This window comes from Panulirus ornatus, chromosome 35, assembly GCF_036320965.1.
Source record: "Panulirus ornatus isolate Po-2019 chromosome 35, ASM3632096v1, whole genome shotgun sequence".
NCBI lineage: Eukaryota > Metazoa > Arthropoda > Malacostraca > Decapoda > Palinuridae > Panulirus > Panulirus ornatus.
This window is the reverse complement of record NC_092258.1, coordinates 9654977-9667870: the sequence shown is the minus strand read 5'-3', so window position 1 is coordinate 9667870 and position 12894 is coordinate 9654977.

Genomic DNA, 12894 nt, shown 5'->3' with positions numbered 1-12894 from the left:
ACACAGGGAAAGATAAAGTAACAAGATACGCGGAGGAAAACGAACAGGGAACAAGTCACAATAAGTGAGAGGGGTTATGATTATTAAGTTAGACGACTGTAGAGGGTGTACCTGAGAAAAGAGGAGGGGAGATGCAGCAAAGACAAAGAGAAGACAGCAGGAGGAAAGAGAGAGAAGCTATCGTGTGGAACTGATGTGGAACACAATACTCGTTCAAATTTCTTCCATTTCCATTCCCTACCCTGATGCAGTTGACACCAGACATCACAAACTCTCGTAAGTTATAGTAAGGAGGTACAACTTCTGTTCACTACACGACGTGAGATTTGCATATGTTCTTCACTTAAAGACCACTAAGAGATATTTCTGGAAGATACTCGTGTCTAGGGAGGGTATTTCCCTCATAAAGCTGCAAGAAATATGGTATGAGAAAGGCTGTTCTGCATGTGGGAAAAGGTAAACATATATATATATATATATATATATATATATATATATATATATATATATATATATATATATATATATATTTGTTCCTTCTTTTGAAAAAAAAAAAAAAAAAAAAAAAAAAAAAAGAAGGAACAGAGAATTGGGCCAGGTGAGGGTATTCCCTCAAAGGCCCAGTCCTCTGTTCTTAACGCTACCTCGCTAATGCGGGAAATGGCGAATAGTTTGAAAGAAAGAAAGAATATTTGTGTGTGTGTGTGTGTGTGTGTGTGTGTGTGTGTGTGTGTGTGTGTGTGTGTAAGAGATAAAGAATTTCTGGACAGACTGCAAGAAACTGACAGCTTTGATAAGGTACTATCGGCGCTGGGGAAGACAGGTCGCTTAAAGTTGCCTCATCTGGAAAAAATGTTTTTTTGATTAGTGTGTGACGAACGAAATGCAAGATGGTTAAAGGCGCGCTGTTGCGCGGTAACTGGTAGGTTGATACTGGGGATAATAAGCCAATGATGTATAGCAAGATTGGGTGGGTAGAGCAGGGTTATACATCATCCTGGAATTAGATCATAAACATCAGATGAAAGCTACTTATACAGGTAGTGCAACGTCAATTCGGTAAGACATAAGTAAAGCTGGAAGGGAACACTGTCTCTCGATTATAATGACTCTGCGGGACAAGGGCAGAGACAGGTAATGATGAGAGAGAGAGAGAGAGAGAGAGAGAGAGAGAGAGAGAGAGAGAGAGAGAGAGAGAGAGAGAGAGAGAGAGAGAGAGAGAGAGAGTAGGAGGCCACAAGAAGCAAGATGGATGACAACGTGTCGCCGGCCTTCGTCAAGAGCTTCCAGTCATGGTTGAGGCCACAAGAAACTCACCAGCTGGAGACATCGAGAGCGAAGTTGTGAGCTGCAGCACAAGGCTCTCCAGTGGTGTGACCAGGACAAGAAAACCCATAATGTGTGTTCGACAATTCAGTGTGTGTGTGTGTGTGTGTGTGTGTGTGTGTGTGTGTGTGTGTGTGTGTGTGTGTGAGTGTGTGTGTTTCAAGATGACGTGAGGAATTTTTTTTAGTGACAAATAGATTTTATTACTTCAACGTGATGTGCCAATATGGCGAATCTAGAGAACTGAAATTCAATTGCCCTTTGGCTCTAGCTCCGTCATTCTCCAATGGCACAGAGAGAGACAAAGGTTCGATAGTAATGGGTCAGTTTGCTATCAAATAATGGTCACTGTGAGAGGAAGATATTCCAGTGGTGAAACACACCATCTCGTTAAAAACATCACGCTAGCTCTTGGGGTTCATGGCTGTCCCAGCAGTAGATAAGAATACGTCATGATGAAACAATGGAAGAGAAGATATGATAAGAGGTGCCAAGAGGTGCGCATGGCATGAAACACTGACGGCCAGAAGATAACGCATCACAACCTTTCTCAGTTGTTGATGGTCTGAAACGGATATTTTTTTCACCCCGCACTTGGAAAATGGTCCAGAAGAGAATTCATGGGACTTTATTTTCCTTCCAACTTCTGCCACATGAATTCTCCTGATATTCCCTCTCTTTTGATGTAAAGTCGTGATATAACGCTATACACTAGAGGCAACAGGGAAAGCCTTGTTTCATACAGACACAAGAATTGACATCAGAGAAGTAACTACCGGAGGCTGAGACACTGATAAACATTCTCAAACTTCAGAGGTTAGTAACAAGTTTACAGCGACCCAGGTCACTGTCAAGACTATCCTGGCATCAGAAGACTGGCTATCAACGGATATAACTATAGTTAACATTGTCAGGTGGTGAATACATTCGTGTTATGATACGACATATACGTTCGATCTCTCCTTAAGTGATTTGTGGACGTCATGGAAAGTTACATCACAGAAAACCTGATGGTATATGACGAGTGTCGTCTTGTATGTGGTTGTATGTCTCTATTCCAGTTTCTATTTAAATGGAAACAGGATTAGTAAAGTACGACGCTTTGGGAAAGATGGGATTGGACAAAAGAAAGAAACAGATCATAGAAGTTGTGTGTTTGTATGTGTGTATGTGTGTGCGTGTCGCACACCCACATCCACACATTCATTATCACTCCACATTACAGGTCACACCACGCTACCCACACCCAGCCAGCATCTATATCCTCACTACCAATCATATCACCTTACAGGTAAACACCTTCCCTCACTTCCCACGCTAACATCATGCACACCACTACCACCACGCAACCTTCCACATCATCCCACATAACCCGCGCCTCACATCCCTCTCACAGTATCCAGGCAGACGTCCAGAACACTGATGGGAGGGAAAACTGTTGACAGAAATTCTGGACTACTCTGCAGGAGGGAAGATCTGGGAGTAGATTGGTCGCTGGGTAAAACAATGAAGACTGATTCTCGGCTGTGGTCATCCATCAGAGTGTTTTTTAATCATCCTGGAAACTAATTTTGTACTTTAAAATGTCGACGTAAGATATGAAGACGAGCAACTTGAGTGAAGTGCTCATGAGATGGATGACCAGTTAAAATACGGGCCCCTGGAGAGGCTGTCTGGGCCTATTAAAGACATCTTTATCTACAAGCAGTAAAGAGAGTCTGGGGTGTTTATGTAACGTTATGGGACCAACGCTATACACGCTATCTGTCTTTCTTCGTCTTCAGGACTCTTCTAATTACACGAGATGTGGTAATGTGGCTCTATCAGTGAAAAAGACGAAACTTTAACGTTACGAATGTATGACTTTTTCCAGCCACTTTACTGAAATAAGTAGGTTCTTCGTCACTCCAGCCTTACGTGCTAAGGGCAACAGATCATACTGTGAGTGTGTTGGGGTTGACTGAGGCTCCAGGAGTCTGGAACTGTTGCTGTTGTTGTGTACATCAGGGATGAATGAGGCCCCGTGAGTCAGGACTGCTGCTAGTTTTGCGTGTATTAGATATGACTGAGACTCATGGAACCTGGACAGCAGCTGGGGTTGTGTGTATCAGGGATGCGTGAGGCCCCTGGAATCTGGAATGCTGTTGGGGTTGTGTGTATAATGGATGAGTATGGCCCCTGGAATCTGGGCTGCTGCTGGGATTGTGTGCATCAGGGCTGCGTGAGGCCCCTGGAACCTGGACTGCTGCTGGAGTTATGTGTATAATGGATGAGTAAGGCCCCTGGAATCTGGACTACTGCTGTTGTGAGCCTCAAGGTTGAGTGAGATCTCTAGAGTCTGTACTACTGCTGGTGTTGTGTGTATCTGCAATGAGTATGACCCAGTGAGTCTAAACAGCTTCTGGTGTTTTGATCTTCTCATCTTACCCCTTTATCATTCCTGTGTGTGTGTGTGTGTGTGTGTGTGTGTGTGTGTGTGTGTGTGTGTACACCACCTGGCGTGAGCGCTGGAGCACTACGTCCTCTTATGCAGTGGTAAGGAGTGTGTTCGTCACTGACTCGACCGATTAACTACCTTCTGATGACAGAGTTTCCAGACTTTGCTTCACATGATTGTTACCTGGTAATTGAATGAGAGAAATACAACAGTGTTCAGCTTAAGCTTCTGTCTACGATGACATTATGTGAAGCAATATATTTCTACTCCTGAACTGATAACTAAGAGTGTGTTCATGATTATTTAAAGATAAATGATCAGAACATGTCTACAACGTAGTGCTTCATTTCTGTATGCTATATAAGGCATTCCAAGTCTTCTTTTTCACATATATTCAACAGATGATTCCATTTTATAAAGACACCATCCTCTCTGAGGGAATGTTGTTAAAGATGGATCGTGTTGCAAAGGCAATGTAACAATAGTATAGCAATAAAGATCTACTTACAAATGACACACCTAATGAGATATGTTACACGTACTGGTTTTATTATGAATGATACTACCTGTATTACATAGCACAATACAGAAGTGCTTTATATTGCATTCTGGATGATGTCGAAAGACAATACAGCAGAACAGTTTCGTATAGTATATATATATATATATATATATATATATATATATATATATATATATATATATATATATATATATATATATATATACACTCAAGTTACACCAGGTATCCATATATTATCAGTCTTTAAGGGGATGAAGAACCCGTGGGTAGGTTGCTGGCTACCTCCCCTTTTACAGAGCTCGATCTCAACCCTTGAAATTTACTGTCCAGCAACACAGTAAGATTGTTTTTTGCTATCTCGAACCAAGGTACTCTTATTTGACCCTGCTATACCTGACGTTTCGCAAGCACCTCTCGTTTTATTCTTTCTGCTTCCCTTCTTTTCGATTCCCTTTCAGAAAACGTCTAACCACTGGGATCACCTTTTCTTCTCGTGTTTCGGTGGCCCGATGTATTGCCCTGTCAACAGGTGGTAATTGCTTGCGTTTGCAAGACACATGGGTCAACCTGGCAAAGCATTGAGGGTATATCTCTCCTTCTCTCCTCGTTTGTCTATCCCTCTAGATCTATCGATCTATCTCTCGTCTCTTTCTCCTTCTCCTCTTCTTCCTATCCTTATCTCTCCCCCTCTCTTTCGGCATAGTAATGATCCACTATTCAACTTGTCTCGCTGCCTTCGGCTAACGTTGAACGTTGGTTGGGTGACTAATACAGTTTACGAGTTTGTCTTCCCTTCTCTATACCTTGCCTAATGCCAGTGATGGCCAGAGTCAGCGGGCTCTTTACACATGATGTTCATCACCATCATCATCATCTTCCTCCCATACCTTCACCTGTCGGTACCCCTCACCCATTCCCACGTTTCTAAGTGACACTCAAGCTAATCCTCTCTTGCTCATCTCTATGCCTCTCTCACACCCATCATATCTTCCCATAGCCTCCTCACCTTTCTTACTCATTCTTGCTCCTGCTGAAGCCTTCCTCATTCACCGTTCCCTCACTCGCCTCCTCCTTCCTACAGCCCAGACCTACCATTAAAGTCGTCCATCATACGATGACAAGATAAACCTCGTCATCTCCATAACTTTGTTGCCATAGAGAGACAGACAAGCCTCCTGTGTTTCCCTGATCTTCTCCCCGCATCACAACTGCCTCCCTCAACACCAGACCTGACTGGTTCCCGCGTTAGCATTGTTACCAGCGGTAACTGTGGAGGAGGGAGTCTATAATATAGGTTGGCTATAGGCGGGTCCCTCAGCCTAACTCTCTGGCAGACCCTGAGGTAATAATCGGAGATGAAAGGCCTCCTGTAGGGAAGATGGCGTCGCCTGGCTACCTCCTCCACCACTGGCCAACGCTCCACCCGCTCCACCCACACCACTAGTGCCTCACCCAAGCCTACACACAGATGATTCCCCGCTGGTGGAATAATTCCACACTGCCACATCTCTCCTCATTTATACATACACACAGTGAATCCACAAACTTTGAACGTTTCTACACACACTGATATGGAGCAAAAGACGTGTATATAAATCCTCTACATATTTCACTCTAGTTCAGGACAGATATAGAGGCTATAGAGCGTAGCTGAATAATCTATATTAATCGCTTTTCATGGAATTACTGACAATAGCGCATGGCTACGTCTAAGACAGGGTAGTGATGGGAGCAAGGAGAGTGGATGATGGTGGTAGGAGGAAGGACAGTGGATGGTGGTTAGAGCAGGGAGAGTAGGGGATGGTGGTAGGAGCAAGGAGAATGGATGGTGGTAGGAGCAAGGAGAATGGATGGTGGTTGGAGCAAGGAGAATGGATGGTGGTAGGAGCAAGGAGAACGGATGGTGGTAGGAGCGAGGAGAATGGATGGTGGTAGGAGCAAGGAGAATGGATGGTGGTTGGAGCAAGGAGAATGGATGGTGGTAGGAGCAAGGAGAATGGATGGTGGTAGGAGCAAGGAGAATGGATGGTGGTAGGAGCAAGGAGAATGGATGGTGGTTGGAGCAAGGAGAATGGATGGTGGTAGGAGCAAGGAGAATGGATGGTGGTAGGAGCAAGGAGAATGGATGGTGGTTGGAGCAAGGAGAATGGACGGTGGTTGGAGCAAGGAGAATGGATGGTGGTTGGAGCAAGGAGAATGGATTGTGGTAGGAGCGAGGAGTGTTGAGGATGGTGGTAGGAGCAAGGAGAGTGGATGATGGTGGTAGGAGCAATGAGAGTGGAGGATGGTGGTTGGAGCAAGGAGAATGGATTGTGGTAGGAGCGAGGAGTGTGGAGGATGGTGGTAGGAGCATGGAGAGTGGATGGTGGTAGGAGCAAGGAGAATGGATTGTGGTAGGAGCGAGGAGTGTGGAGGATGGTGGTAGGAGCAAGGAGAGTGGATGATGGTAGGAGCAAGGAGAGTGGATGATGGTAGGAGCAAGGAGAGTGGATGATGGTAGGAGCAAGGAGAGTGGAGGATGATGGTAGGAGCAAGGAGAGTGGAGGACGGTAGAAGCAGAATGTGCGGAAGAGGCTGATGAAATGCATGGCAGCGAGGAGAGGAACAAATTATTCTGGTGAATGGTAACGCCATTTTGATGACAGCAGTTCATTCTCATGATCTGATAATAATGTCTGCACACAGAAAATAAATCCCTTCGCTTCTTAGATTGTTAGATTTTTGTGAATTAACTTCAGTATTTCGTGTGACGAAATTAAGAAAATTTAAGAAATTAAGTCCTCTAAGCTCTACGTAATTTAAGTAACGTGATATTCTTGTCCTGATAACGAGGCATTCTAGCCATTGTTAACAATCACTCAGCCATAATGACTTTAGACTTTGACTTCATAAGGACCCATTATAACGAGCAGATCACCATTACCTAAGGCAGTGCTATTATCAACAATTTCTAGTCTTTAGGTTCACTATACCAACAGTGGGTCATGTCTCCTGAGGTTTGGTCATGTTAGCTGGATCTGTGGCACCAACAGTACAGGTCATGGATGAAGCGCCAGGGATATACTGACACGGACGGGAATTCTTACTCTCTCTCTCTCTCTCTCTCTCTCTCTCTCTCTCTCTCTCTCTCTCTCTCTCTCTCTCTCTCTCTGGGATCATCTGACTGTTTATGGACGCATTGTCAAGCCTAATGTATATAGAGATATTTGTTCATCCTCATATGTGTTTTTCTTTGTGTGTGTGTGTGTGTGTGTGTGTGTGTGTGTGTGTGTGTGTGTGTGTGTGTGTTTATCCTCGTGTCCTCTTTGTGTTCTTTTGTTTGCGTCTTTGATGACTGCTTGTGTAATTGTTGTGTTGGAGTGTGTATGTATGTTTGGTACTTTGTATATATATATAATTGACTGCAAGTGATGTGTGTGTCTATGGAATATGATCACCCTTGGTATAACTTCCACCATCTTTGCCTCAATCAACACAATGACATCACAATCTGTACCTCACTTTCGCCATAATCTCACCATCTGTGCCTCACCATTACCATAACCTCACCTTCTGTGCCTCACCATAGCTGGCTGGGGACGCAGTGTAGCCAAGACATCCACCATGATAGACAAGGTTACCAAGCTTCTTAACAGCACCGAACCCGGAATTAAAGTTTTCCGTTTCTGGGTTAAAAATGGCTCCTGTCTAACCACCACAGCCAGCGCTGATCGCTCTCGCCTGAATGGCAATTCTGATCTGGGCGGTCGCTTTGCGGCAACGCTAAGGCCGAACTTTCTAACCGCTTGCGGCGCAACCGTCTGCACTGAACTCGCTCCCATCCCGCTTTCGCCTCCTCCGGTCATAAGTTAGGGCATGCTATTTTACGCGGGAAGAAATTACACAGATTCTTTACCTCACGAGACGTTTCTTATTACCATGAAGTGTTCCTTGGTAATCCTCTTCTTGCATGCAAATACCGCAGAGGTTCGCCATCAGATATATTAGACTCATTTTGACCATCACCTTCCCTGGACAAAAGCAGTGTGAATCTCTTTTTTTTTTTGATGAAAAAAAACCCGGATCTTTCGACGATTATATTAATAAACACAATGGCTGCTTTTGGTTTCTTCATCACTCTCCGTCGACGGCATCTTCCACCAACCCAAACGAAAAGTTTCTATGGGAAAGGCTTTAGCGGCGTAGCATCTGTGAAGACATGAGCGATCATGGAGCGAGGCTGCTTTGCGTGTAGATTCCGCTTTGCGTTTAAGATATCCGAATGGCAGCCAGTAGACATTTCATGGTCAGCTGTTAAGTGAGTCTTTGTAACCATTATCACACCAAAAGATTATCTTTAAGGCATCTCTTCTCCTTTCTATCTTTATTTGCAGCTCCATGGAAGGTGTGTGTGTGTGTGTCTGTGGCAGGAGGAGGGGTGGAAGAAAGGTTTCGGTTTGTATTACTGTCTCATTGAGCAGCTGTTACATGAGAGGAGAGGAAAATAAGCGATCGAGCCTACGGCAGGCTACACCATCGTCAGCACAGTAGCTCCTACGGCAGGCTATACACCATCGTCAGCACAGCAGCTCCTGCGGCAGGCTATACACCATCGTCAGCACAGTAGCTCCTGCGGCAGGCTACACCATCGTCAGCACAGCAGCTCCTTCGGCAGGCTACACCATCGTCAGCACAGCAGCTCCTCCTGCAGGCTACACCATCGTCAGCACAGCAGCTCCTCCTGCAGGCTACACCATCGTCAGCACAGCAGCTCCTCCTGCAGGCTAGACCGGTGTCAGTACCTCCCTACATACACCAGACCATCACAGACCTGGGGGATAGATGTCCACAGCAGACGGCAGAATCACCCAGCTCGCCTCATCAGTTTCATCGTCATGTGATGAGGAACTTATTTTCTAGGCGGTCGAGTCAAGACACGAGATCAATATCGCACCGTAGACAACTACATCTCGTCCGGCAGACCTATGAATGCAAAATGTGGATACGGCTATGAAAGGCATGCTACTCAAAGCACATTGCTTACACTAGAAAGTACTGAACACGAAAGTAAATTACTTATTTGTGTGAAGTTTAAGCTATATCTACTTTTCTTAAGCTGCAGATTTTGAATATCTTGGTATTCTATTTTGAACCTCCATAGAAAGACGACGGTAAAAGATTACAGTCAAGGGAAAAAAAACGCGAGTTTTCAACGTATGACTCCCTTGCCATGGTGCAGGACATGGGTCATGGTGCAGGACATGTGTTGGTGGTGTAGAACATGTGGTAATGTTACAGGATATGTGGTAGTGGCACAGGACATGTGGTAATGGCGCAGGGCATGCGGTAGTGGTGCAGGACATGTGGTAATGGTGCAGGCTATGTAGTAGTGGTGGTGGACATGGTGGCGGAGGGAGACTACGATCCCAGGTGGTGCAAGTTAATGAAGCGGAGCGTGCGAGTTGAGGGTCCACAGTCCCTGGTTGGCCAGCCAAGTTTACAGCTGGAGGCCATCGCTCACCTCCAAGTGGCTGGCTGACTTGCAACGCAAACTGGTCTTTGTTCATCGTGTTATCTGTATAACATATGATGAGTCAGTCACTTTGTTCTTTCTCGGAGTTTCTCATACATATCTCTACGGCTTTGTCTTGAGGATTCACATAGACCTTCTCTGATCAGGTAGCTTGTGGTGACAACGTAAGTGTTCTCATGTAGTAATATCGACGACAGTGAACGGCAGTATTAATTCGGAATACCAGATCTCTTTTAGGGTAAAGGATGTTGTGCCTATAACTCAGGCAATTCCATTCAGATCAAGCGACATCTGAAACCTCTGAACTCACCATTAGTTGGACTCAAACCCAACTCTACGCTTTTCTTGCCTTGAGCAGAACACTCCTTCCCTCTCAGATGACGATACTGCGCATCGATCATTAGGGATATGAACCTGGCACTCAGAACCCACAGTCGAAGGTCAAGAAATCCTCTTTACATCTGAATGTCCTAAATCATTTGCCAGTCTTCAGAGCAAACCTTTTTGGACTGAAAGAATCTTTCGTGTCTACACGTTCCCTCTCTAATGCCATGCCACCACCACTTGCAAAGTTAACATCACGCACAGTTGAAGGGTATGAAGCCAACAAGAGTCAATACATACTTATAACAGCATAAAAGAATACGTTGATGGAAATAGTTTTCCTGATAGAGGTAACATGAAATTATGCGAGAGGATGAATTCAATTTTCATTTGCCAATTTTGGTTCATGGTGTTGCATACGTTCAAGGGAGAATCAGGTCAGTATTTAGCGCGATTTAAGTATCCTTATGCTCAGCATTAAGCACTATCTAATACCCTTATGCTCAGCATTAAGCACTATCTAATACCCTTATGCTCAGCATTAAGCACTATCTAATACACTTATGCTCAGCATTAAGCACTATCTATACCCTTATGCTCAGCATTAAGCACTATCTAACACCCTTATGCTCAGCATTGAGCACTATCTAATACCCTTATGCTCAGCATTTATTGCTATTCAAGTATCCTTATGCTTGGTATAGAGCGCATTTTTGAGCCTCCTTATGCACGGCAGTCTCTGGATAAGTTGCCGTGAGAGAAGAGGTCGCTTCAGAAATATCCACTCAAGTGCAAAATCTTTGTCAAGTAATCTTCAAAAATTTGTCAATATCTTTCCAAAAAATTCTAAAAATCGAGGATAAAAGTCTCTAAAGAGCAACTGCAATGGACAGATACCGATTCAGTAATGTATAATTCTATATTTGAGAATAGGTATAAACTCCATATAAGACAGGATATGGAGGGGATTTCGAGGAAAGGAGGGGATGTCGAGGAAGGGAGGGGACGTCGAAGCAGGGAGGGGACTTCGAGGCAGGGAGGGGACGACCGGGAAAGAGGGGGCGCCGAGCGGTCGTCTTGAGGGGAGAAAACAACCAGAAATGACGGCAAATCCGGCTGAACACAGGAAGAAAATTCAATTGTCTTGAGGAATATGATCCAGGCATGAGTGACGACAGCGAGGGTCCACTGGTTTATTATGACTGATGAGGGACGCTTGGCGGGGCGCAGCGACCAGCGACGTTTGCTTTGTGCGACGCAGCGACCAGCGACGTTAGCTTTGTGCGACGCAGCGACCAGCTACGTCAGCTTTGTGTGACGCAGCGACAAGCGACATCAGCTTTGTGCGACGCAGCGACCAGCTACGTCAGCTTTGTGCGACGCAGCGACCAGCTACGTCAGCTTTGTGCGACGCAGCGACCAGCGACGTCAGCTTTGTGTGACGCAGCTACCAGCTACGTCAGCTTTGTGCGACGCAGCGACCAGCGACGTTTGCTTTGTGCGACTCAGCGACTGGCTGTGTATGGTTTGTTCGATGAAACTGCTGGCTGTGTTAGCTGTGTGTGGTGAAGCTACTGGCTATGTTAGCTTTGTGTGATGCTACTGCTGGCTGCGTCAGCTGTGTGTAGTGACGCTACCGGCTATGTTAGCTTTGTGTGATGCAAGTGCTGGTAGTGTTAGCTGTGTGTAGTGCAGTTACTGGGTAGGTAAGGTAGCTTTGTGCCATGGAGTTAGTAGTCACAGTCGATAATCACATGAAGTATGTTAGCTTATTGTGACGCAGCTGCTGGCTGTGTTAGCTTTGTAGGATGCTGCTACTGGCAATATTAGCTTTGCGTGTTGCAGCTAGTGGTTATTCTAGCCTTACAGTTTGGTTTGGTTTGGTTTGTTTCCTTAAGGAAGCCACTCTAGCTGCCTCTACGTGTTGGTGAAGGAGAGAGAGAGAGAGAGAGAGAGAGAGAGAGAGAGAGAGAGAGAGAGAGAGAGAGAGAGAGAGAGAGAGAGAGAGAGAGAGAGAGAGAGATTAGTTTCCTTCTGATTCCACACGTTGTGGTGAGGCCAAAATATCTTTTGATTATTTAGTTACACATATGAAATAATTAGTAGCTGTGGGATCTTCCTTTATGGTCGTGGTGGAGGAGGAGTTAAAATATCATTAACGAATGTTAGTGATAATAGCGTAAAAGAGTGAGAACCATTAGACCAAACAGACGAAAGAAAAAACCCATGAATATTCATGGCTTACGTCATCTCTCTCCAGAATTTTGTTTCAATGAAATTGGAATATCTTTCAATTGGAGTATCTTTCAATTGGAATATCTTTCAATATCGGCTGATCTAGACCAATGGATTCATGTTTCGCGTCATTCACAGTCGTATGTAAAGAGAGAATTACAATCCTTAGACTTATTATTGTTGCCTTTTGGTGTACAGTCTGAAGGGCCGAGAGGAACACTTACGAGGATTTCTCTCAAGAATTTAATTAAAATCATTCATTCGGGTCTGAGTGTGCGGAAGCTGTTTGCTGTTTCCAGTTCATTAAAAGAGTAAACTTTGGGATTCTGATGTTCATTCCAGTACCTGGAAAACTTTGACGAAGGAAAAAAGAAAAGGGAAATCCTGATGTTGCATGGAGGGTGAGGGAACCTGCAACGTGATGATTAAGAGGGAGAAAAAATTAGAACACACCGAAGGAAAATTTAGAAATTTCCTAGATGTTCAGAGAAGCCACACACACGCACACACACACACTCACAACCACACACACACACA